The sequence below is a fragment of the Siniperca chuatsi genome, linkage group LG11, assembly GCF_020085105.1.
Source record: "Siniperca chuatsi isolate FFG_IHB_CAS linkage group LG11, ASM2008510v1, whole genome shotgun sequence".
In the NCBI taxonomy this organism is placed as follows: Eukaryota; Metazoa; Chordata; class Actinopteri; order Centrarchiformes; family Sinipercidae; genus Siniperca; species Siniperca chuatsi.
The window spans coordinates 5,842,526-5,870,391 of NC_058052.1; the positions used below are offsets into that span (position 1 = coordinate 5,842,526).

Here is a 27,866-nt window from a genome sequence, read left to right on the forward strand (position 1 = left end):
TGTACTTCACCATCTACCAGTAAACCCACTTGGTACTCGACACTTAGTTTATCTTATACTTATACCAACATGTTACTTAATTTATTTCTGACCTGTTTATAGTTTAAATTATCGTTTTCTCCTGTGTGCACTGACGTAAAGAAGAACTACTGGAACAAAGAGTTTCCCTACGGGGATCAATAAAGTATTTCTGATTCTGATTCTGATTCTGATTAATATTAGTGTGAAAACAATGACAATGTGAAAGGGGGTCGCTTATAGTGATGAATCTACAGAGAATTATCACCTGAACCTGCAGCTCCCCTCGGCTTTACGAAGCTTCACAGCGAATAAGTTTATTGTTTAGCTGTCCGGCCCACAACTTTCCTGTTTTGGTTCACTCTCACCGCTCTCATAGCGTTGTTTTCGGCTGCAGCAGGCAGCTGTTTTCAGCGAAAAAGCTCCAAAAACACACTGTACGCTACCTGCTCAGCACCAAACAGCAGATAGACAAAGTTAGCAGCTGGTGAACTTAGCGGAGCATTTAGCAGCTAAAGATCCAGATATTTCCCCTCAGGAGTTGGTAAAGACCAAAAACAGAGCTAAAAGAGAGTGAACATTGGACTTACACTCTCCAGGTGGTCAGAAACAAGACTCTAAATGCATGATAATGTTGCGGTTATGCATGATAAGTGTTACAGGTTAGCTTTAGCAAGTGTCAGCTGTCAGTACTTAAATGCTATCTTGCTAGAATGTACAGCAGTCAGCTAATGCTAGATTGTTTATTGACTGGCATATTCATCTCTCTGTTGGTCACTTTGAACAGCAAACAGAATCCTCACTAACTTTAAGTATCAAAACGGTACTGAATGGTGTCTCTCTCAACAGTGAAGACCTATTGAATCACATAAATTGTCGTTGTGAAACCGGGGCCAAGTGACCAAATTAATACAGAGACGTGGATTTTGACTCTGGATGGACAATTTATTATTATTTATTTACTATTACTATTTACTTTACTAGTTATTAAAAAGGTTTTAGACAATTTATTCAGTACAACATGATAAAAACACACAGTCCTAAAGGAAGCATGATGTTAGTGCCAACTTGCCACAGGTGCTAGAAGGAAAGATAAAAATCGGTCAGTACAAAAATGCCTCCGAATTCGCAGGAGCCAGACATTTGGGAGTTTCTAAGATGCTACCAGGATGCCCAGACACTACCACACACACACGCACTCCATTGCTACCAGTACGCCACCCTGTTCGTCTGGCAGGAACACTACAAAAAAAGAAGGGAAAAAGAGGCAAAAGGACTGAGGTCGAATCTCGCCATAGCAAAAAACACGCAAGAAACATGAGCAAAACCTTAGCAGTTGGCACCAACATTCTCACAAGCTATCCCCCTATTAGCTGGATCCAGTACAGAACAAAAAGGCACGGACAGCAGCACAAAACATACAGGCAAAACAGCAGTGGCTATGACAACCTAAAATGACTAAACCACAAGGTAACTTTTACCTCAGTCGATAACCAACTCCAAAAAGCCTTCCCTGTGGTAAGCTCCAGCTCAGCAGCTACCTACACATACAAAATGTATTGAGTATTAAAATCACCCAGTGCCATGTGTTATCTAGCATTAAGACTAGTCACTTATCGTACCTTCAAGACGGATTATCCAGCCTACAGGGCCGGCAACAGGGTGCTTAAAATGCCTGTAATAAAAGAGGCAGAACTGATCAATACAAGTCTTTAAACATGTTCATCAAGGTTAAAACAAGGTCAACTTTAGAACATAACTTCCTTCTTTATTGCGTTTTGGGTGCATTACCGCCATCTTCTATGTTGGAGTGTGGACCAGAGTTATCTATCCTCTTAATCAAACAAACAAGCAAAAAAAACAAAATTAAAATAAAATCTAGATATGATATTTCACTGATCACTAAATTCTTTTGATCAGTCCAGTTTCTTTCAAATAATGGAATAGCCTCCCTGTGTCAAATACATTTTGTAGACTCAGTTCTTCCACTCAAAGCTTCCTGATTTCCCTCTTTAATGTTTCCCTCTTTGCTTCAGATTTACTGAGTGAAATGCCCATGATCTCCTCATGCTTCAGAGCCTGTTTTGCTAATGCATCCACAATTTCATTGCCCTTAATCCCTCAGTGAGCTGGTATCCACATAAATGTTATCAATATGTTCATATTTTGAAATCTGTACAGCATTTCATATATCTCATTAACTATATCCTGTCTACTGTGAGATGTAAATGACTGCAATGACATTAATGCAGAACAGGAATCTGTACAAAAAAATAACCTTTTATTTGTAACTCTTCTATCCACTGTAGTGCTGTTGCAATTACCAAAATCACGACTGTATCTTCAACCAAGACTGCAATATTTTCAAATCTTTTATGAACCTGCATTTTTTTCCAGAATACACAAATCAACTCACACTGAGGGACACAGCCAGGGTGGTGTTACTGGTAACAGTACTGTGGGGATATATCTCACAGCTCCATGCAAAACACTCCTGTTTGGCCCTTTCTCTCTCCCAACATGGGAGAAGTACCTTTGTTGTTGGATGAAGTAAGATCCTGAGTGCTACCATCACATATAAGCTCTTTGTTGGGTCTCTGTAATTAATATTATAAAGAGTACGGTGTAGACCTGCTCTATCGGAAAAGCGCAATGAGATAACTTCTGTTATGAATTAGTGCTATATAAATAAAATTGAAATGAATTGAATTGAATTAATGAGACAATAGTCTTCAGTTTTGTGCCTGCCAGTGAACGAGGCAGAGGGCGGAGTTTCCATGGGGAGGGAAAACCTGAAATGGTGCATTACTAGGCCAAAAGCCTACCTATCACACTTATTTACTCAATGTTTGGTAATGAACAAGCTACTCGCTAGCTTGTGAGCATTGACACACCCACAGCGACAAGCAGAAGAGTGATTTGTTCGCTTGCAGTATGACAATACTGTAACAAACATACTGGTCGAGTGTACAGACACTGCCCTTAATTTTATGGGGGACACTTGGGCACTGGGATGTTGTAGTGATGGCATATTTTATGTTTTCAGGGGGTCATTGTTGCAACGGTGCCCTTTGGCTCATACCCTGTGTCTGTGTGTAACTGAATGCATGCTAAATGCAAGAATACAGGCATTTGGCCCATATTCCTCCTCCCTCTCTGTGTTTTATGTTCTGCACATGCCTGTTTCAGCGTCTCATGTAAGCAGACAGGGCACAACTAAGCGTGTGCGTGTTTGCGTGCATTAGTCCCGGGTGTTGTGTGGATCTGTCGGCGCCCAGCCTATACCTCCCCGTGGGCAGATAAAGGGCGGTAAGGTGGCTGAGGGCTGGGAGGTGCTGACATGACTGCCCAGTTCAAAGAGATGGAGCAGGAGATGCAGGCAGAGAGCGAACAGAGTGGGCTTTATATTTACCTTGGCTGAGCCTGGGAAAAAGTCTGGAGTCCCCCCGTGTTCGCCTGTGGTTACAGGCAGGGAGGCAAGTGGACTTACAGGTGCTGCATAGTGCTGCTCAGACTCCGTGCTATGCCATAATCTGTCATCTGTTGAAAAATCTCAACAATATCCCATGTATTTTCACTGAGAGCTAAGGACTGATGGATGGCACAGAGTGTAATGTAGTCTGGTGAAAATGTCAGTACTGATGCTGTTCCTTTTTGTGAGAGGCTGAAAAATCATGTCTTCTGACCTCCATCCATGCCAATATTTTGGGTGCATGTTCACCTTGTTACTGTTGCACTTACTGTAATTGCAAATTAAAAATGAATGCTATTTACTCTATGACTTCATTACCCAGTGAAATGGTTTTAAGACATGGCCACAGCAACCAGGATAGTTTCTACAAGTACTTGTCTTTTCCTTTCACAAATAGTTATGTCCATATGCTTAAAGTTTAACTACTAAAATTACAAATATAAAATCCAAGTTGTAATAGACTGTAGTTTTATACAATAAGCACAGGTAAAGACAAAATGTTATTCACTTATTTTTCATATTAATTAAAAAGACAAAGCCTAGCTTGATATTACCGTAAATTCTCAAATAGTAGCCTTTATTAACCTCACTTAAATGCAGGGAACCAAGGCCTTTATTTGAAAATGTATTAATAATTTCTTCTAAGAATATTTGATCATATTTTCCTGTTTTCTGATCTGTTACAGGGCCAAGGGACCTGGGGGCTAGACAGGTGAGGGGCAGAAGACCTCAGGCGGTTGGCCTGAAGGCAGGACAGAAGAGCAGAGCAGGTCAGGAGGGTGACCAGACGTGCGGGGCAACTCCCTCTGCAGGCTGGACAGGATGCCAGGGGTGAAGATAGAAACCATCTAGAGGCCGGCATTGTGGCTGGAGATCAGGAATGGGGTCTAATGACTGGAGAGCTGAGCAGGAAGCTGGCAAGAGGACAACTGGACTGGAGGCTGGCAACAGAGAGACTCGCAGAGTAGCTGGTTGAGCCAGTGATGCCAAGAAACCAGGAGGTGGCTGCAGCTCAGGGCCTGGTGATTCCAGCAGCTCAAGACAGGCGACTGCAGCAGCTCATCAGAATCAGGAGACATCGGCAGCTCAGGAGGTACAGGCGGCTGCGGTTGACTGGATTGCAGGCTGGGGTGTATGCTGAAGGCTAACAGGCCGGGAAGTAGGCTGAAGCCTAACAGGCTGATTCCTGGCTGACCAAAGGCTAGCTGGCTGAGACACAGGCTGAGGTTGAGATGCAGATGAGGCTGGAAAGTTAATAAAACCCTCTATCAGTCCAGATAGCAATCAGCCAAGGCTTGGAAGAAACTGTCCATCGTGCCATTGTCAAAGATGCCTCTTTCTGCTCCATACTTGTGGCCTTTATTGCAGTATTTCAGAAGGCACTCCATGGTATAAGTTCATTCATTCAGTTCCTCCACAGTAAACGATTCGCCTGCTGGGTCCGTTTCTGGTCAGGTCGTACTGTTATAGTTCAGTTCAGGAGGTGGACCCAAAAGCAGACAAGACACACGAGGACTGGTAAAATAAACAAATTATGACTTTTATTACTTACTGAGGAGGAACACAAAACAACTAAGGGCAGCTGAGAAGTCCAGGTAAAAGTTCAACAAAGAGTAATCCATGAAAAAGTCCAACAGAGAATAAAAGAAGCCCAACAAAGGTTAATCCACAGGGAATCCAAGAACAAAAGGGAAATGCAGGAACACAGGGAGAACACACTGGAAAAATGCCGGACTGAGGATCAAAGGCAGAACTGGGGGGAACAAACAACCTGACAACTGACAGAAGAAAGGTACATGGACTAAATACACAAGAGACTGATTAACTGATGCAACACAGGTGACACAGAAAACAGGTGAGAAACTAAACAAAGACAGGAAGTATACTATAAAACACACGAGGAGAAATGAATATAACAAAATAAAACAGGAAATGACTAACTAAACCCAAAACTAGCAGTCAGAGGGTCACCAAAAAATCAGGAACCATCTTCTGGGGATCATGAATATCTCTGCGATTGCAAATTTAATGGCTAATAGTTATGAAGACGTGGTATCTTTATTTGGACCAAAGTGTTGGATGGACCAAGGAAGTGCCAAATCGATGGGTTAACTGACATCACTTAACAATGGTACGTTCACCCTTTTTTCATTTTGATATATAGTGTATAAAAGCTTGGTTAATATACATTTATTTATGTATTCAATTTTTGCTGCAGCACCCACTTTGGGAACAACTACTGTATAAGTACAGTTTAACACTATGTAGAGCTATAGAATGCAAACACATGCTCTTCACTGCCCTGATCTTTCTCTAATCCCCAAAAATCCTACCCATTTTACTCCTCACTATGGTCTTTCTTCATCATCATCCTCATCCTTCTGTGCTCCCAATGGAATGGCTCTCTATGTAGCACCATTCTTCTCTGCCCTATATACAGGTTGGCTATCACCTCTGACACTCCACGCTTAGTGCTTACAACCTGCAGTCCATGCACTCACACCTGGCTGTAGATACTGTTGTACTTGTTACTCTGCCATCCTGCCCTGCCCCAAAGCCACAGTACAACCATCCTCCCTCAGCCACACACAAATTACCTCCAGGATTTTTCCAGTATTTTTAAATTTTTAAACAATTTTTTACGACACCTTCCTTAGGGCTGACTAAGATAACACTTGTTGCTGGAAGGGGCATACGTGTACATTGGCAGGGCCAGGCATGTGTCACTCAGCAGGCCCTTGCCGTTTTATTAATAGTGTTTTATGTTTCGCCACAGACGGCTATGAATGTGGCTATTCAGCGGAGGATGCAAGAAAGGGTTTGAGAGTAAAGCAAAGGAAGCCATGTGTGTGTGTGTGTGTGTTTTGTAAGGACTGGCTAAGGTAGGCTGGTATGCTGTCTGATTTGAGCGATCGGGGGGGGTGTCAGTTGTTAGTGTGTGTGTGTGTGTGTGTGTGTGTGTGTGGGAAGGGAGGGGAGAGGCTGACATCACTCCTTCCAGTGCTGAGGAGGTTGTTGTTGTTGCCATTCTTGGCCGAGAAGAGCTGGAGCTACAGCAAACATTTCTACGGAAATTCACATCACAGGGGCTCTGTCATTTCCTACTGTAGACTCACACACACACACACACACACACACACACACACACACACATAAATAAACTGAGGGAGACACAAACGCACACATGCTAAGACACATGCTGAATGGCATACGCATTCTCACACATACGTAAGCATGAAAAAAGGCCAAAGCACTTCACACAATCACACACACAAACACACACACACCAGCAGATAATTTCCAGTTTAATTACAGAGCATAGGTCTGACACTGCTGCATCATTACTCCCGGTGAAACCGCCAATTATGGATCAACATCAGCTGTAAATCTGCCTATATTAATAAGGTAAAACTGGGCTGGTGGGTTGGGTGTGTGTGTGTGCGTGTGTGTGTGTGCATGGACATGGGTGTGTGTGCGTGCATGGGTACAGCACAAGTAGGCACTTACTTGCACATATTGCCCAAACTCGGGGCTTAAACACATTAGGCTGCATGCAAGGAACATGCCTTCAGGGGAAATTTATGAAGCCTGACAGCACAGTGCGGGCAAAGCAGTCATTTTCACTGAATGGAGTTTAAAGGTGCAATCTGGAATTTATTTGACCATCCACACTCACATGTGCGTTAAAACGTTTTGGACTTTGGGAAATAGCTGATGGGAAATAAGCCTTCTTTAAAACTTTGTTAAGCCATAGTAACTTGATACAAATGTTAGACATATGAACAAACCTTTGATGCACTTTTTCAGTCTTATTTTGGCCTTGTATGAAAAGAAGTACATTTAAAAGTGACAAAGTCTAAACAAACACTGTAACCAAAGTAGTGTGACAAGGATTCAATGGGGAAACCATAGGCTAATTTTAAATGTACCTTAATACATTAATACATTCAAGCAATCTACAGAGGACTTAAAACTATAATGAGATTTAGAGGATTTTATTTGACATAATGCAGAGAACCAATATTTTGAAATGAAAATCCTTGATATTTTCATTATATCAGTCATCAATGATTATGTCAATTTCCTTTCAAATTGCATACAAACACACAATGAACTCACAGGAAACAAAGCATGTACATACTGGATGTGATGTAAAAACCAGAACATGCACACATTTCACATAATGCTGAAGACATTTAGTAACATTTTTAATTTAATTCATCATTTATTTTAGGACTTCTTTTCATTTGTTGTCAGTAACTTCCAGTTTAGCCCTATGCTAACTTGAATGGGGATAAAAATAATTAAATCGTGTGGCTCTTCTAGACTTCCTAGTTGTTATTAGACTGAATGAATCAAATTCCGATAGTGAAACGAGTAATTTCGTGGGGGTTGTGACGCTAAAAACAATTTATCCACTGTTTTACAGCCGCAACAGTAGCGACGGGGTAGGCTATGGCGGAGCCTATGACATAAGCACAAGTTTAACTAACTTGGTTGTAATTGGCCAGTGAGCCCAGTCCCGGTACACACACGCAGCACGTGCTCATGCGCACCCTGAATGACAGGCACACAGAGAGTGCCGGTAAAGAAAAAGACAGGCCGGACGGCCGGTGAAAACGTTATGGATTTTTTGATGGCCCACTGGGAGTTGTCCCGATATGCCAGTTGTTCAGTACACCACTGACCACCAGTAACCACAGATGTTGTCAGATTAAGCAGGATTGAAATCTTAAGGATTCACTTTAATACCAAAAACATTTGACTTGTGTACTGAAGTTGTAAAATAAGTGGTTAAACTCACACAAAGTAAAATGTTACGCTGACGATGTTGTGTGTTCAAACCTTCTTTCATTTCTGACTATGTAAGTGTGTGTGTTTGTTATATCAAAAGGAATGAAAACATTTCCTCTTCCTTTCCATTTCAGTTTGGAATGAAAACATGGACCCCTTCCTTCTGTCTGGCTGTCTGTCTGTCAGTCTCCCTGTGTGTGTGCGCGTGTGTGTGTGTATATACTCTGTGCCTAGGGTGGAGATTAGGTCTGGTATTAATGGGATGTCCCTTGCTGCATGTCCCCCCTCCCCTTCCTCACATTCCACTGTCCCAAACATACACACTCACATACACGGCCTTATGTGACCCTCTCCACCCTGCCCTACTTGAACATACACATGCACACACAGTCACACACACATTCCCCTTTGGCAATGCTTCACTCCCTTGCTCACTCACTACCTCCCTCACCCTCCCGGGCCTTTGGACATCAGAGCAGGCCTTCCCAATCCCCCTTTAGCAAGCATCCAGACCTGTTAAACCAACAGACGGCTAGGTCTATTGTTCCACAGCTTGATCTGGAGTATGTATGTTGGTTTGACCCGGACGGTAGGTTAGGATAAGGTTTGGACAGCGTTGGATCCCCTCTAATACCAGAAAAGCAGACGTAAAGCCGAGTCCAGGACCTCCGGCGCTTTCAGCGATACACCCTCCTTCACCTGCATACACACACACACACATAGTGTTATGATTGCCCCATAAGAATAACAATGTTGTCTTTCATTACCTAAAAGATGCGTTCACACCAGAAAGTGGCACATCGAAATTCATCTGTGCATTCTCGCAACATATTTGGCTGTAGAAGCTTCGTGACTTAGTGAACACTTAGTTAGTAAGCTTGTTAGCTCGGCCACTAACAGGACAATAACTGCACACAGTTTATTCAAAAAACGTATTTGTACCATTGACTCCTATCTTATAACTGCCTGCAAACCATTCCTCTTTTGTAGAGCAGTTTATACTCGGACAGAGGAGTATAAATAAAAGTGGATGGTGCAACAACTAATAAGATACGATAAGTTTCATTTTGGACTCTGTGGCTTTCCGTTCCCTCACCAAAGTTGAACTGGACGCAAACAATATGCGTGGATTTACTTACTTACTCACTTTAAATGCTAGCGTGACCGGGCCTTAATAGGAATTCTTCAAATTGGATAGTAAAAACTCAAATAAATATATGCACACATATGTTAACCCTAGTCTTACCATACCCCTGGACTTTACCCTTACCCTAACCTAAACCTAATTCTATTTTTAACCATAAAGCAAGGTCCAAATGTAAGACACATTACTCAATACATTGTTAGAGAGTATTACCCCAACATTTGAAAAGATAACCTTTCTCAGTGGAAAAATTCAAGCTAACACCAAAAAGAAAACATTCAAGAGAAAACGTAAAGATTCACATTATTCATACTGGGCAAACAACATAGAGTCATTTCCATTATACAGTAGGTAATTCCTTCCCACACTTTCGATATTGAATGCCTTTCAGGCTTCCTGTTGCCATACATAATACATGATGCACATTCAAACGCCTGTACATTGAAAACAAGCTTTTATACCTGCCTCTTCTTGACATCCAGCTCCTGAACACTCCTCTGTGACTGTTTCAGAGGAAAGAGTTAAGCCGTGGGGTGTAAGTGTAATGCATACTGCCCTTGCGAATTGACTTTAAACGGGGGGAAAGAAAGTCAGAACACGGCAAATGGTTTTGATTTATGGGAGCAGAACCACATTTGATATTCATTTCCGCAGCTGTGGCCAGCTAAAAAAACAGCCACACTGACAATGGCGCAGTGTAACCTTCCAGTGTGTGTGCGCGTGAGTGTGTGTCTCAGAGCCTGCGTGCGTCAGTCCTATTTTAGAATTGTTTTGGGGCTCTTTCAGTCAAACTCGCCGCAGATGTTTCTGATTCGCCGAACACATATAATAAGTAATTATTGAAAACACCTTTCGGTTGCCCAGGGTTGTGTGGTGCTTCATTTTGTGTAATCGAAGCTGTGGTTTTTCAAAGAGACAGGATCCAAGAGTTTATTGAAAGCCAGCAAAACAGCCCCGCAGTCAGAGTTTCCTGAGAGAAGAAGAGAGAAAAGGGCGCTTAAAGAAATATTCCCCCCACTTCAGTGAAAAGACAGAAAGAGAGATGAGAGGGAGGGTCTGGAGATGGAGAGATGAAGGGGGAAGGATCAGCAGCAATCATAGCCAGTCAGGTGGAAAGAGATGAGGAGATTTGGTGGTTAGAGATAGAGGGAGGAAGAGATTGCTCATTGTTAGGATAATTAACTAACTGAGACTTCAACTAAGACAATAACTGGGCATGTAAAATGCTAATGTTCGCCTCTGATAAAACATAATGTGCAAGAATTCTTACATTTTTCTATCATTTTCCTTTTCTACGATGGAACACTCCTGGATGAATGAGGGACTACACCGTCTACATGTTGAATATTTTTTCCATAATTTCTTCAGCATCAAGAGGATAAATCTACAACTGTTAGCAAGCATGCACAAACACACATTACCTAAACTCTCCATTCAGGGAAGAACCAATGGAATATATGATAAGTAGGTAAAGTGAACTGAAACATTCATGAAATGTAAGAACCAGACTGAGATGTGAGTTACATTTGAAATTCAAAACACACGGAAAGTGTAATGACCCTATGTTGTGCTTGTCTCATAAAATACGCCCCCTGTACTCTTTGTGACTGACTCGTTTGGCCTGATCATGCCAGCGATTGGAATTGGCTTAGTGCAATTTTGTGATCAGTCTTTTGAATAAACTGTGTTGTCCCGTTAGCGGCCGAGCTAACAAGCTTGCTAACTGACACTTAGCAAGCTTGCTAGTTTGGAGAGCTTCTTTACCCACTACCAATAAACCTTTATTTAATGAAATGATAAACATTCCTGAGAACAAAATGCCAGCCAGAGTGGGGAGTGACCAAACGACACATTGCAGAGAAAATAGAAAACCTTACAAGCTAATGAAGCTTCATAACTTTGCAAACTTTTTGTCTGTCTTCAATAACTCTTTATTGAGTTAAATGATGTACAATCCTGAGAACAAAATATACCTTTCTCACTTACAAGCAAATATGACAGCAATTCAGTGAATATGTGGTAATGATAGAATGTTGGTATCAGTTTATTCTCCTAGTCATCTCTCTACACTGTATGCGCGTCTCCCCGGTAGAGCTGCATTTACTTCGCTGCGGAAGGTCTGTGACTTTAGAACTGTGTTTGCACAAGCTTACATGTCTACAAATTGGTGTCTGCGATTCTGTGTGGGTGTCTGAGTGCTTGTTCTGTATGTGGGTGTTTGTGTTCTGCGTGTGTGCTTGTCATTTAGAGAGAGATGGATTGAAGAGAAAGGAAAAAAAGGGAGAGAAAGAGATTGGATACAGGATGGGGGATGACAGGCTGGATCTGATTACGGGTTGGAATGGCTGGGAGGGTTTGCGGTGCAGCGCTTTCTCAATAGTACATTCCTGTGTGCAAGTTGGGGCAGGATCCACAGCTACAGGCCAGCCTTTGCCAGAGGGATTGAGCAAAAAGGACTTAGTCAGAACAAGAAGCAGGTCAGGACTCACATTTAGTAGGCCCTTGCTAGATAGCAAGATAGAAGATGAGTTATTCACACATCCTGCGCTGACCTCCCTGACACTGGAACACGTTTTTACCAGCCTCCTGTGTTATATGAGCACAGCAGTTTCTGCAGCTCGGAGGTCTAAGGTTGGAACGGTGGTTTATTGTTTCTGGACACTAGGTGAATGTTGAATTCACATGCCCACTGAAACTGTCAACACTGAGTGGTGACCTTTAAAGAAGGAAGCCGACTTTTTTAGAGGCACAGGGGTTTGTGTGGGCCAAGGTTTTGTATTTGTGTGTGTGCCAGTGTGCCAGCAGGAAACGTCTGACAACTGTACAAATCAGCGCTTTTAAAAGTCAACAGCTGTATGCCAGCGTGACCCCTCAGTACTGGAAAATTCAAAGGCTCACCTGCTCTGTTGGGTAAAATGTTAAATGTTGCCGATGGGTGCTTGGCATCCTTTCCCTCCCTTCTACACAAAAACACAAACACCAGTTAACAGATCAGACCTGTCTATCAGTCCCACTGGGAATGAGCCAAACGTCTATCTTTCTATTTAGCTGTCTGTTCCTTGGGCTAACTGTCTGACTGGCTGTTTGCACTTGTCAGTAAACGACAGACTGTTTCTCTTCCTGTCTCTCAATATTCTGCATTCTCTCTCTCCTCCACACACACACACACATGCACGCACGCACGCACACACACACACACACACACACACACACACACACACACACACACACACACACACACACACACACACACACACACACACACAAAAGCACTCCCTCTGTGTCAAGTTCAGGCTGAGGTTTTGACACGAGTCAGTGAACAACACAGAGGTTCCCATGCTGAAAGCTGATAAGGAGGCTTTCCTCCCACTGCCAACTCCTCTCTCCTCCCATGCGATGCTAGGCAGTGTGTGGTTTTGTGTGTGTGTGTACACGGGCAGCTGCGAATGGTAGGTGGGAGGATGAGGAGGGTGATGCAGGCCTTCGCCCAGGCCTTTGTTCCCTCTCCTACTCCTGCCGCCATCACTGCTGACGGTAAACACCTCCACCAACTCACAAAAGAACCCCCCCCCCTCGCCCTTTAGTTTGATTTACTACAACGAAGGAAATAACATTAACATGTTCGTGCGCCCCTCCCTCCCCTCCCTGCTTGCTCTTTGTTCACAGGTTTGTTTACTATTCTCTGTATGGAAAATCCTTCAGGAATGTGGAGGAAGTGGGTGTTTCCTCCAGTAGCTTGAGTTTTAATGGGGTTTTGTGGAGGGCAACAAGAGACAGGGGAGGATGGGGGCAACCATCCAATATCCCACAATGTTTCAGGTGGTCAGGCAAGAAGGGTGTGTGTGTGTGGAGTTGGCTTCAGGTTACCCGAGGCAGCGGGGCCAATCATTCCTCGGGCTGCATTAATTAAAGGGGTTAGTCTAATAAGTTAAGCTTCAGTCCACACGGGCAGACACATGTACAAGATGGATGTTCCTCTAAAGTTCCATCGTCAATTTTAAGAAACAAAGATCCATTCATCTGCTAATTATCCATGCCCAACTATCCTTGGATGATAATAATAATTCAATACCATGATAATTTCCCTGATCCAAATATAGTCTCATTTTCATTCTAGTTCTTGCATTTTTCACGCAATATGAAACAAGGATCAATTAAAATATGTTTATTAAGCCTTAAAACCCCTGAAAACACACACCAAAGATTCAGTTTGTAAGGTTGTCAATGTCACCACAAGGTCCATTTGTTTCCAAGATCAAGAATGAACTTTCAATCTCAACTTTCAAGCTAACATGGAAGAGGAGACTTAAAGTGGTCAGAAAGAAAAAGAAAAGATGTAAATTTGAACATCTACAATTTCATGACATCTCATCAACCTTGTTTCCAGCAGCAGCAGGCAGCAAAAAACTCAACAGCACACAGTAATCACACACACACACACACACACACACACACACACACACACACACACACACACACACACACACACACACACACACACACACAGACACGCACACACAAGTTAGCAACTAGCTTGTGAACATAGTGGAGCATTTAACAGCTAAAAAGCCAGATATGTTTGTTAGGAGACAGAACAGAACTAAAAGCAGAGTGAACATTGGACTTCAGGAGGTCTGAAACAGGACTTTAAATGAATGCTAATGTTGCTCGGTGTCTACTGGACGTGTAAATAGGCACCTCTTTGCTGACACATTAGCCATAACAACTTTATTAGGTGATGATGTGTCTCAGTTGTGCCAAAAAATCAGTTATTGCAGGTTTAATTTCAAAATCCCTTAATTAACAAATCAAGTAGACTTTAAGGGCTACATGACTTTCATCTTTATTGTTAGTTTAAGGTATTATTAAGGGATTAACTCCTTTATTAAGAATTAATTTACCCCTAAAAACATACCAATTTAAGTTAAAGTGTGAACAAGAAATGTATGGCCCCTTTAAGATATAAATTAAGAGTTTACTTTGAAAAGTCAAGGCATTCTGTTTCATAGTGACAGTTTAGAAAGTAGCTAATTACCTCTTTAACTGTTCTTTACATCACTGTTAATTTGTCATGCCAGTACTTTCCTGTTGGTGTTGTGCGGCCTTTGACCCCCTGCTACCAGTAAAACACCTCTCTGATTACACACACACACACACACACACACAACTGTGCTCACCTGCAGCCTTCCTCACTGACCTCTGACCTCAAGAGCTTCAGTAGCTGCATATAAATCTCAACCTGTGTTTCAAGCTGTTTATGTTCAAGTAATTATATGAGGACAATCCAGACGAGGAAAACATGACGACACTAACAGTGAGTGTAATAATGCTATTAGTTCCTGGCACCTACGCAGGAAAGAAATTAACTGTAATAACTGTTTGCAAATACTGGAGGTCACAACCTTTCCATTGTGAGCAATATTTTAGTGGATGGTGCTCTCACACCCACTCTCACCCCCTCACCCCTCCACACACACACACACACACACACACACACACACAGCATGGCCCTGTGAAAAGGGGCTGAATCATCTGTGTTAATGAGGGCCTTATATTTCCATGCTGCTCTGATTCTGACTGTGTCTGCGTCTGCCTTGACCACTAAAGAGCCACAGCTGCCCACAGAAATGCCTACAAGGGGATGCCTGCCTCCTGACTCCATGTGCTCTTGTGTGTGTGTTTATGTGTGTGTTTGACCAGCATGAAAAGTCCATTGTGTACTTCTTTTTTTGTGTGTTGTGTGCATCTCCCTCCCAGCTAGTAGTAGCAGATGCAGTGGCCTCCTGGATGGCAACATCTGAAATGAACCTGGCTTGAAAGTATTTGTTTGGAACGAGTACCAGAAAGTTTGGATAATCCCAGAATAGGTATACAAAAGTTGTACACTGTTGTGTGATGTCATCACTTACCTAACATGACCAGTATTATCCCAGCACAATAAAACAGACCCCAAGAATGAGTTGCAAACACAACAGGTCTGGTTTGTATCTGTTGCTGCAGCCCATCCAGTTTAATCATTGAAGTTTCTGCATTTATGTCACTGCAATTTACACTCATTTGTACATGTGGACTATATCTGCATGCGCAGAGTATGTGTGTTAGTAGATGAGGGAGGGGATCTAATCTGTGTGTGCACGTCTGTCTATCTTTGCAGGCGATGATCTGATCTCAGGTGTGTGTTTGCGTGTTTTTGTGTTTGAAGAAACCGGCCCCCCATCTTCCAATCTGTCCATCTCTTGGCGCTCTTGTAGCAGCAGATCAGAGTCCCACCCCTGTGCAGCAGGTGATCGCAGGACTCCTTTTCTATTTTATGGAAACAGGCCTGTCACACTGGTATGTGACCCGTCTGTTAGCACACGAGCACTGCTACTAAACAGTGTTTAACTGTTTATAGAGCTAGTCACTGCTTCTGTTGGACCTTCTTTTAATATTTAGCAACGTAACTTAATATCTACCTTGATATCTAGTAATTATCCCAATAAGGGGTATACTGTATATTTACAGTAACACGGCAGCGGCGGATGGCCGCCCATTGAGTCTGGTTTTGTCCAAAGTTTCTGCCCTCTTAAAGGAAATTTTTCCTTGCCACTGTCGCCAAATGCTTGCACATGGTGGGATTTGTTGGGTCTCTGTAATTAATATTATTAAGAGTACGGTCTAGACCTACTCTGTAGGAAAAGTGCAATGAGATAACTTCTGTTATGAATTGGCGCTATATAAATAAAATTGAATTGAATATTAAATTCCCAGAAGAGGACCTTGATATTTTCTATCCAATCAGACTTAAACAGACTTCGAAAAGTTCCTCCCTAAAAACACATGACATCTATTGGTCTAACCAAAGCAGTAAGCAGAATTCCAATTAACAGGCACATATGAAAACGTTTTATTTTCAGGTGAACATGGTAAACATTATTCTTGCTAAACATCAGCATGTTAGCATTGTCTTTGTGAGAATGTTAGCATGCTGACGTTAGCATTTAACTCAAAGTACTGCTATGCCAAAGTACAGCCTCAAAGAGCCGCTAGCATGGCTGTAAACTCTGAGTCTTTTTATATTTCTGTTTGTGTACAGATTAAACAAACAGATACAACATGTTAATAAGTGAGCTTTAGAAGTGCCGGTAGGCAGATTTTTGAAGTTTGGAGAGAGCCAGACTAGTTGTTTCCCCCTGCTTCCAGTCTTTATGCTAAGCTGAGATAAAGCACTACTAACCTATGTTAAACACTTGTATTCATCCTACTTTTTGTTATATATGGTGGAGTCATTACTCTCATTTTAATCTTCAGCCTTTTACTAGCATAAACTAAAGAGGCAAACCTCAAATTTTAAAACTTCACTGGCAGGAAAATGGGTATCTTCTTAAAAATACTGAATATTATAGTAATATTCAGAACCTTCAGTGCAGTACTACAGTATACTAGGCTTTGAGATTACTTAGTCACATTAAACCCTACTTCATATACAGTGAGATCATATAGAATTAGGCAATTAGACCATTAAGCCATCAAGATGAAGCTAGAACAAAAGTCTTGCACAAAAACTCCTCAGACAGGCTATGATTGACATTCTCCTCTCAGCCCTGGAGTGTTTTTGATTAACATCCACCAAATTCCAGCTCTTTTAAACACCACTCAGACTGCTCAGATTAAACAAGGCTAGCATGTAAACATAAATCCAGCGTGTCTGTGCACTGGACAGCTATAGTATATAACCACAGCAACATTTCTACCCGTTGTTTTTTTTTTTCCTTGCTCCAACTCCAACTCTGAAGGGAGGAGGCTTCAAGTAAAGGCTTGATTTGGATGGGAGATGTCATCTTGAATAAATATCAAGCACTGCTCTGAGAGACAATTCAGCGCATGGATATATACAGTGAGAGCCTGCCTCGCTGTTTGTGGTTGATCCTGCAGATAAAATGTTATGGTGGGGTTAGGTGTGTTTTGGATCAATAGAATTACTGTAATTGGCTGGCTCGATTTCAGGGGCAGAACCGTCTGGATGTCATGGCTGAACAGACCATGACCTAACAGATGATGGAGTTAAACACATAGTGCAGACTGCATGTACGGCTGCAAATTGAATTTAGGAGAAGAGGCAAACAAAACAGCCTATAATCTATTTTGAAAAGCAAACAAGAGCACGAGCGTGTGTGTGAATGTGTGTCGTAGTGCTTAAAGCATGATGGCTCCTAGAACCAGGAATGGCGATAGCCCTTGTTGTACACCGACGACTACTGCCGTCTCATCCTCCGACATACACACACACACACACCCGCACACACACAAAATCTAAACTTTTTAACAGTTCTACAGTAAAAGTACTGCACATTTATTTATTACAAACAAGAACAAGAGCTAATAAGAAATCAAGACAAATATCAGCTCCATCATGTTTTTTTAAATGTCAAAATAAAAAAATTACTTTTTTTTTTCCTGGGCACAATTTTGTTGCCCCCCTCTGGGTGGTGCCCTGGGTGGCCGTCTGTGTCGCCTATAGGAAGCGCCCCCCCGCTGAGGCTGAGGAGATACAGGAGATGGATAGTGGGGTCATGGTCAGGAGAAAGAGGTATGTGTGTGTGATTCAGGTGGGTGGTGACAGTAATTGCTACCTATAGAGCCCCCTGGGGTGAGCTCATGCTGTAAATGGGTTGATGCTGGTGGGCTTGGGGGTGTGTCTTTAATTAAACCACTACATTGCTTACTAAACATCTTGGCTCCAAGGTTCTGGGTGTAAAATGAGCAGCTAATTGAAAAGCTCTGACTATTCTGCTTGTCTTTGGAAGAACCAGAATGGCCGTCTTCACTGTTTCTACGTGTGGAAACACATGCATACTCAACAGTTGTAAATTTCTCCTAAAATGCAAGATGCAAGATGCAAGATGCAAATTTCAAACAATTTGTATCAGTAGTCAGTTAATCTATAAAAAAAGTTTGTGCACGTTTTCCCATAATAACAAGCGTGGCCTCAAAGAGTTGCAAAATCCAGGTAAGTATTTGACTAATATATTAAATAAACAAATTTCAATTATAATAATAATGCCGGGGTGCACGGTGGCAGAGCGGCTAAAGCTCCTGCCTCCCAATAAGGAGATCGTGGGTTCGTGGGATCGATTCCCGGACCAGACCAACATCACACAATCTCTCTGGGTGGAGTCTGCATGTCCTCCCCGTGTTACCGTGGGTTCTCTCCGGGTTCTCTGGCTTCCTCCCACCGTCCAAAGACATGCATGTGTAGGTTAATTGATAACTCTAAATTGCCCGTATTGATTGAATGTGAGAGTGAATGGTTGTCTGTCCTTGTCTGTGTCTGTGTTAGCCCTGCGACGAGTTGGCCACTGTCCAGGGTGTACCCTGCCTAAGGCCCAAAGTCACTGGGATAGGCTCCAGTCACCCGCGACCCCTAACGGGACCAAGCGGTAGAAAATGGATGGATGGATAATAATGCCTTGACTTAAAATGATTATTTCTTGGCTAGGCACAGTAACTTCTTGGAGTCTCTGGTGGTTCCCTGGCAAATCCTATGGGCCAAGAAATAGTTCAGCATATTACCCCCTATAAAACATCAAATTGTTGTTTTTACACCTCAGTTTTTGTATGGATTTAACAAACAAGACATAACGTGTTAATTAACACGCTTTAGAGGTGCTGGTAGGTGGATTGTGTTACCACTGGACAGAGCCAGTCCAGCTGTTTCTCCCTGTTTCCAGTCTTTATGCTAAGCTAAGCTAATGTCTGCTGGCTGTAGCTTGATATTTACCATATGGACATGAGAGTGGTATCAATCTAATTTACCACCAGAAAGCGAAAAAGCGTATTTCCCAAAATGTTGAACTTTTGAATTAAATGTAGCAAATAAGGCTGCGTAACATTCAGACTTCATTAGAAGACATACATTAGATGAGACTGAACATGCTGGGAAGCAATGCCTGTCAGAAGAGGTTAAAACTCCAGCAACACTTGTGGTATATAGAACAACTTTATTGGTGTTTCATGATGACCCTGATGAAGGCCGCAAGCCGAAGCGTGCTGGTCTAACAGTAGAGTTGTATACTAGAAGTGTTGCTGGAATTTTTACCTCATAAGACTTTTTTCCCTTCTCCATGCACCTTGGAAGTAGGTGAAGTTGTACCAGAAAACCCTACAACAGGGATTGACGAGATATTGGCAGATCTGGATAGCTAGCTAAACCGAAAAGACACAAGAAAGAAATTCTGTTTGATTTTCACAGTGTTTCTTTATGTTGATGGACAGGTTCTGGACTGGTTAGTCAGTCAGGGCAGTTAGCTAGCTCTCAGGACTGACACAGTGAGCGCGATCCTGATGAAAAATAATCGCGTGCGGCCTTTAGAGTCAGCACACACACCTGTACCCTGTCTATCTCATTAAAAAGAGACACCACCTAGTGATGAAACCTGGCACTACACCAAAACCACAGTACATTTGCTGACAGTGTACACCGCATGTCCCTTGTCTTCTATGTTCTTCTTCATTTAATCAATTAAATTATTAGCAATGATTAATCAATTATTTATTAATCATTGACATCCCTAACCAAAATGTTTTTTTTTTCCTGCTGGTAAAACTATTCCAGACTTAGATTTGATTTCTACCCATTTAACCTCCACATACTTCCAACAGACTTTAAAATTTAAAGAATTAATGTTGTAAAGGTAAAAGGCATGAAGAGAGGTTGGTTGATAATAACAAGGAAGTAACCAGAAGGCCAGTATACTGTATATCTACATGGCTGCCCTTTGTCTTTGCTTTCTCAACTGTAAATTGTTAGCTGGGGATGCAAAGGCCCCAGTTGAGTTTCCCCTGACCCAGCATCTCCCACAATGCAGCGCTGGTGCCAGGGGAAGTGTAGTTTGGGTTCATGCTTGTTTCATTGTGTTTCCAAAATGCCACATCCACAATGGCATGAAAGACGTCTTGCTGGGGGAGACGGGTGAGAGAGGAAACCAAAGCAGCTGGAGCACGCTGAGCCGAGTGGTTTTCCATTGCAAAGAGAAAAATATTTCACTTTTGTCTTGCTGTATCATAACAATAACAACAAGAACGTTACAATGCTTTCCCTCGATCTCGAGACTGCCACCGCCTTCTCACATTCACAGAGCGATGTTGTTGCCTGTTTTCACCGAGCCATTCAGAGTGTGTCCTTGCTTTCTGCCTACGTCACAGTGATTTAGGTTCTTCCTGCTATTTGGAGAAATAATGATGTGATAGTATCAATGAGAAGCAGACGGGGGGCAGGAATACAAGACCACAGACTGAGCTGACATTTCCTTGGATTTACGTTGTTGTCACACAGCTATAAATAAACAATACAATATGGTTGACCAAAATGTCCACCTGGCTTTCTGTCAGACTACGATTTGACTTGCTTCTGTAGACTTTTTTTTTGACTGGTTAATTGAAAAAAGACAACTAATAGAATGACTGATGGAAATTTTAAATTAAATATGATTCATTCTGAAGGATATTAAGGGTCAGGACTTCTTGGCTAACATAATGAACCACTTGAAAAAGACTATTTAAAGATACTCAGTGATCTGAAATGGATCATAGTGATTTTTAAGTGAATGAAGCACTCAGTACGGAAAACACATAAGTCATAAGAAAAGAACTTGAAAGTGACGTGTTCCTGTCATTGACATATAAGGCTTCAGTCTTTCATGCAGGAAAGTTATACAACAAACCCAATTCACCTCAAATCTCAGTTTTATAATACCAGAGAAGACTGACTATAGTTGTTGAGGTTTGATTGATTCAGGCAAATCACAGCAGAGGGTGTTATCATGGGTAAGTGAGTCATCCTCATTACGCCAACCGCAGGCCTGTTCATGTCTGAGAACATTAGTTGGTAACCAGTAAAGTCAGTTATGAGGAGCGCACATGATGTGACTGTTGTGCACACATAATATGTGCGTGTATAAACCAGAAGTGAGCGTATGCAGCATTGCTCATGCTTTGCTTCAGTTTGACGCTTGTGGAAGTGAAGGTCTTAAATGTACTAAAAGGTGTTAAACTGTGTTTAAAACTTGCTACAGGCATGTTAGCTAGATAGCTAACAGCAAGACATAGCAAGCTAGCTAGCAGGGTAGGAAACAAGCACATCCAGGCTAACAGAGTAGTAAAACATCTGGAAGAATGTTAACAAAGTCATCTTGGATGCATTTTAGTATTATTGAAATGAATATCAACACCACTTCAGTTGTGTAGTTTTGATTCTAATGCACTGCTAATAGGGAGACAGCAAAATCTCTACTCTGTATGAGTTTCAAACTCATTACATCAACAAATAAAAGTTCTGCCTTCAAAAACTACAGTATACAAAAGAAGTATTAAACACTCAGTGAGGTGAATAAATGTGATTTACCTCCATCATGGTTGAATGATGTGACACCTGCAGCTAAGTTACATAATTTATATTTCAATACACTAACTGTCACATCGATAACAATAATCAGTCTTGTTATAATCATTATAGTATTTACTTTCTTAATAACTTAGTTATTCTCAGATCACTTCATCATGTTTTAGAAGGTAAAAATTGAAAAACAACAACAAATTGCTTCTAGATAATTTTTTTTTTGTCTTTGCCACATTCTACATAGGACACCTGCATTTTTTAAAAAACTTTCTTTATGTACAATTGAGGTACAACAATAGTTTTACAAAAACATTGTAGTACAAGCTAGAGGAGTCCGCTAAGTCTATCGAAGTCCTTTCTGAAGTTGAATTCAAAGTTAAATAAAAACTAAACTTTCAAATAATGAAAGTTTTCTTAGCTATTTTGTTCCTCACATCTTTAATTAAGGTGCCATACTGTTTGAAAGCAGGGTTTGGAGTCAATCTAGCTTTTTCGGGATATACATCAAACACCTGCAACTATGTACTTGGCCTTATCACAGGCATTTCCCAACCCAACCTTCCACCTGTGGCTTCTAGGGAGAGCACAGTTGAAAACAACACAACTTACAGTAAGTGGCTGCAGAATTCAGATGTTTAACTTCAGAATCCACCAATCACTGCTATTTTAAGGTCAGAGGTAACTCATTTGACTCTACCATGATTCTTTGTGTGTGAGACTCTACAGTTTTAAAGTAAGAACTGATTGATCGGCAAGCAAGAGCGAGCTCCACTGCAGCATCAAGTGAGCCTTGAGGTAACACACTGACACGCAGACATACACACATATTGTATCCATGCACGCAGATTTATAGCTCTGGTCCTGGAAGCATGAGTTACTTGCTGTCTCCCCTGAGACATAGCCACTCACCCAGAAAATAATGACCCTTGCAGTGGCAGTCAATCATTGCTGCCCAAAGAACATTCAGTCCCCTGTAAGGCTGCAAATTTATGAGATGACTCATATTATCTGGGTTTCCCATAGGACATACCCACACAATCAGGCCCCAGAGAACACTTGCATTCTGTCAGAGCACTTTAGGTACTTTAAACAAAGTATAAAGAGTTTGGTTGAGGTTACAGAGATGCTGGTTAAAGGTGGGGTATGCGATTCTAATCCAATACACATCTTTCGTCATATTGAGCAAATATCTCCTCGCGGTCCGCTTGCTGTCCGTTCAGTGTATGCGCTGAAAAAAAAATCTGGTGTTTGTACACAGCCCTGGCTCTGTTAATAGGAAATAAACAAAATGGCTCGGATCGGGCCACACAACACAATTCCAACCATGATTTTTGTGTCAGGTAACGTTAAATGACTTGCCCATGGACATTCAGCCCACTTTCTAGTTTGCCAAGTTATGCTGCTGTTGTGATGTTAGCTATAGTAGCAGAGTTGTGAGTATCGCTATCTGGAGCTGCTGTGCTGGCCCTGGGAAACGCCTCATCATGTTAGCAGCAGCAACTGTAGGGACAGTTTGGACGCCACCTTTAATCACAGTCATCTATTAAACCAATTCCACTCCAACATATAATTATAAACCTGGTTTAATTGTTTCTTCTATCCTATTATCTGTTATTAAAAATGTTTTGACCTTTACTCTTGTACTTTCATCTTGTGGTGCCTTTATGTCAGTTTCAATAAATATACATATACAGTATGTTGGGGGTAGATATGGACCAAGTGCCTTGCTTAAGAACACCCAAATGGTGATATACTTCCATTGGGGTGTTGAGGGGATTGGACCTATGACCTCAATTTACAGGTTGGCATTCCTTAATGTCAGGCTAATCTGTCAATCTACCAGTTGCTAGTTCAAATCCCCAGATACTGTATGTAATTGTGGTTCTGCAGTGCAGCCAACAGGTGTGAATGCTTGATCCTCCCTATTCAATTGCTGCCCTCAGGCTACTGCTGTAAATAAGAGTGGACTCTTACTGAACTGCTTTGTTCATTCCTACCCTTCAGTAATTAATCTAATGTACAATACACTCCAATTCTCAGAAATGTTATGTTTCTTGGTCTTTGTTTAGGATGTCTTTGACAACATTAACCACTTAACAAAACAAAGAAAACTTAAAATCACACAGTCTATAAGTATAATTATTTTATGTATCCGGCTCACCTAATCTGTCATGACATGACTCACAGCCAGTTGTAGGGCTGCAGCTATCGATTTTTAATAATTTTTCCATTTTTCCAGGACTCACCCAAGCCAGCCCTAACTATAGGCTTTATCAAAGAGGAAAGTCTTAAGTCTACTCTTAAATGTGGAGATGGTGTCTGCCTCCAGATTTTTAGCAATTGCGTTACTCAAGTTAGTTGAGGAATCGTTTCAGCCCTAGCCAGTTGTGTCACATTAGCCAAAATAACCCTGCTTCAACTGTTTTCAGATCAACCAGCCTAATTAAACAAGAACAAAACCCGTCACGTGTTAATAATGCATGCGTGGAGCAGGTAGAGTCTTGTTTGGCCTCACCTACAGCAGAGTTCAGCTGTATACTATGGCTGGTGTTCTTCAGCAACTGGGATTTCCTTTCTGACTTAATGGAGTAGGCTACACCATTATGGGGAAATTGACTTGTTGGACATGTTTTGCTGTAGGAAAAAAGAGATCATAGTCATCCATGTGTCTCAAGTAAATCATTTAGTCCAGTTGTCTATGCTGTTGATTAATATGAGGCTCTAAGCTAGCTTTTTAGCATACACTATGCAGGATGATGGCTCCTAGCCATTATTTGAGGGAGGACGAGGGGGGATGGCATCCCCCTTGTTAGCAGAAGGACCAAAATACGTCCCCCTTGCTAACCTGCTCAAAATATGCTCTGTGCTTTGTCTCGTAGTGGCGCTTCACATTGGTGTTTTTAATAATCACCATGATCTTGGAACATATGAGACATACTGGTTTTGAACTGGAAGACTAAAAAATAGGCTACCTATCCACAAGGGAGTCCTCCTTGCCTACTGCTACTAGCTAACACTTCAGTATCGGCTATACTATGTTTAATATTTTTGATAGGGCAAGTCTAGTAGTTTTGACATGTAAACATTCCATGAAATATGACATCAAAAATATACTGATTTGAACAACCCGATTAAGCTGCCAGTGTTGTTTGGAACTGAAGCTGATGTTAGATTCCCAGGAGGCCAAAATGGGCCCAACAGAGACCTAAATCCAGCATGGCTGGTTCTGGGATTGATGCCAGACTTGAGATGAATGACATGTCAGAGTCTGTCCAACACTTGTCTCTGTCCAATTTTGGGTGCCAGCACTGCCCCAAACCTAGCCAAAGTGCTGTTGGGTTGAGCTGCTTTTCAGCAAATTAGGTATTTACAGCCACAGAGGAGAAATGAATCTCTTGCTCATGTCTGACTTTTGTCTTTCTACCAGCGTCTGTGAAATCTTTTTATTGTTACCAGCCTTGCTTAGAACCAAAGGTTAACGGTACAAAAGACACTCAAAACCAAAGGCGTAGGTTTGCATATGGACGGTAGGGACATAGCCCTACCAATATTTTGGGAGGACAGAATTGTCCCTACCAATATTTGAGCAAACTCATTTGCATTATCTTTGGAGTGAAGTCAGATAATTCCGATGTGTCCTCCCAGAGACTATGTCAAATTATTGGCCGAGAGGGGGTGGGCTGTTGTGTCCCTACCAATGTTCAAAACTGATATATAATGAATGGAAAATACCAATTGTTGAAGCTGTAGGATAACTCACAGATTAACTCTGCTGCTTAACGTCTGATCAGTATGAAATTTGAAAATCAGAGTAGATCATGATCTTGTGAAGTCATTGGCCATGCCTTAATCACTCTGCTTTTATTCTGAGCATATAGCTTTTTTTCTCTCTGATGACATATCTTGGTACAGTTGTTCTTATACATGCACACATCTCAGAAATACTCCTCCTGCTTGTTTTTATTCACTATTTAAAACTTCCACCATCACATTATGTGCTCAACTGATGACATAATGACTAGTATTGTTTTATTCAATGTGTGATGAGTAATAAGTAGATGTTAACTACTAAGACAAAAAATTTTTTTGGATGTAGTTACTCTTTAAGTGGTAGCCATCTTTGGCTCTCTGGTGCGCTGACACTGGCCCAACTTGGCTGGCCATCTGAGTGTACATAGCTACAACCTTTATGTAGTTGTTTTGCATGAAACAATTATAAAAAGGTGTCTCTGAATAATGCCAATTGCATATGATCACTTACATATGCCAAAATATTAGCATTATGAATGTTAGTCTGAATGATTTGTATGCCTATCTTCTCACATTTAATGGAAAAGTTGACTAGACAATCTATACATACTACATACTAGAACAATTTGTTGCATTGCATAGCCAGTTTTCATGCTACCCAAAAGCCTGTGTGTATTTGTCCAGCTCCTTGTGTGTATGTGTTAGGAGGCTGCAGGGTGGAGAGTAGTGACTGTGCATGTGGAGACCCACTTTGCCAATGGTGACAGGATCCGTCAGCGTTAGCCAAACCCAGAAGGAGATAGAATCAGTCAACGCGAGCCGAGCCTGGAGTGAGACAGCTGGCTTACTTACCCTCTGCTCAGACCCTAAAGTCTCCATTTAGAAGGAGGGGGGAAAGTTCTCAACACTTTTCAGCAGCTTACCCACTGCATGTCCATAAATGGAGCCTCTTGTATCATCATCAGTCATCATCACTTTGTTGATTCACGGTAAAACAGTAAGTGGTCCAAGTAGTGAGTGATACTGAGGTGTTGTATTCACAAGGGCTTAGTTACTGTCTCACACCTTTGCCTGTTAAAGTGCATATTTGTATGAGCTTTGTATATGTATTTTTGTGAATTGTAAGTGTTCATACATGATTATCAATTTTTGTGTGTTTGTTTTTACTCTTTCATGCCTCTCTGTGTTAGTGTGTGAGTGTTTCTATGTTAGTGTGTCACTGTGTGTGTGTGTGTGTGTGTGTGTGGGTTACCAGCAGACCGGCGGTATGGCTGAAGGCCCGGCCATGAGAAGCAGCAGGATGACATCAGAGGACAAACTGTACTCATAACAATGTTTGTTTCCACGTAAACGGACGATCGCTTTGGCCCCGTCTCCACAGCATTGGCCCTCCAATCAGTGCCCATCATCATCATCATCGCCTTCAGGGGGCCGTCCAATTACGTCGTCCTTCTAGCCTTGACCTCCCAGCTGACTGCAAACTATCCATTTCACACTGGCTTCCCTATTCTTTCCCTTTGTACCTCTTTCTTTGTCCTTCTGCTTCTGTGTCTCTCCATCTTGCCTTTTCCCCTCCTTTCTTTCCATCCCTCCCTCTCTGTTTCTCTTCCTCTTTCTCCTTCTGTGTTGTTAGTGATGGCTGTTTTTCTTGGCAGGTGAAGAGGCTCGATGGTGGTTTGGTCCCAGTGACACTGCACATTTTCCCCTTCTTTTTCTCTCTCTTCCTCTCTTGCCTTCCTTTTTCTGATGGTCTATTCTTGGCTGTGCATCCTCAGCAGTTTATAGGCGTTGCTCTCCCAAGGCGTTACGCTAATTGTTATTCCATTTCCCCATCGCTACATCACTGCATCTGAATGTGTGACTGATTGAGTTTGTGTGCGTGCATTTGTCCATTTCTGCATGTGATCATTCAATCAGTTTTGTATATTTGTGCAAAAAGTGTGTTTGTATGCACTTCCTTCTGTTTAAGTGTGTGTGCGTGTACATTTAAGTTGTCATTTGTTATATTTATGTGTGCGGGTGTCACTTATCACCCTAGCATCTCTTGATTTAGGAAAGCCTGGCATGGTTGCCAGTGTTCCACAGCGAACGGGGCAAGTGTTATGTAATTAGACCTAGTTCTATGGATGCTGCAGATGTCTGTGTGTGTCTCAGTGTGTGCGTGTGTGTGTGTGTGTGTGTGTGTGTGTGTGTGTGTGTGTGTTATGGTTAGCAATCCATCTCCAGGGCATCTGCTCTCCATTATGTTTTAATGGATGTCAGATAAGAACATGACAAACGGATGCAAAATGCCTGAGAGCTGCCTCAGCCTC

General features: G+C 41.9%; 1 long non-coding RNA gene across 1 annotated transcript; it reads right to left on the reverse strand.

Moving 5' to 3' along the window:
- Positions 1 to 4,034: 4,034 nt before the first annotated feature.
- LOC122884746 lies at positions 4,035 to 12,557 on the reverse strand. The gene is made up of 2 exons (XR_006379959.1): positions 9,890 to 12,557; positions 4,035 to 8,983 (listed from the first exon to the last, which is right to left on the reverse strand). It is a non-coding gene; the product is annotated as an uncharacterized LOC122884746 (long non-coding RNA).
- Positions 12,558 to 27,866: the final 15,309 nt, after the last annotated feature.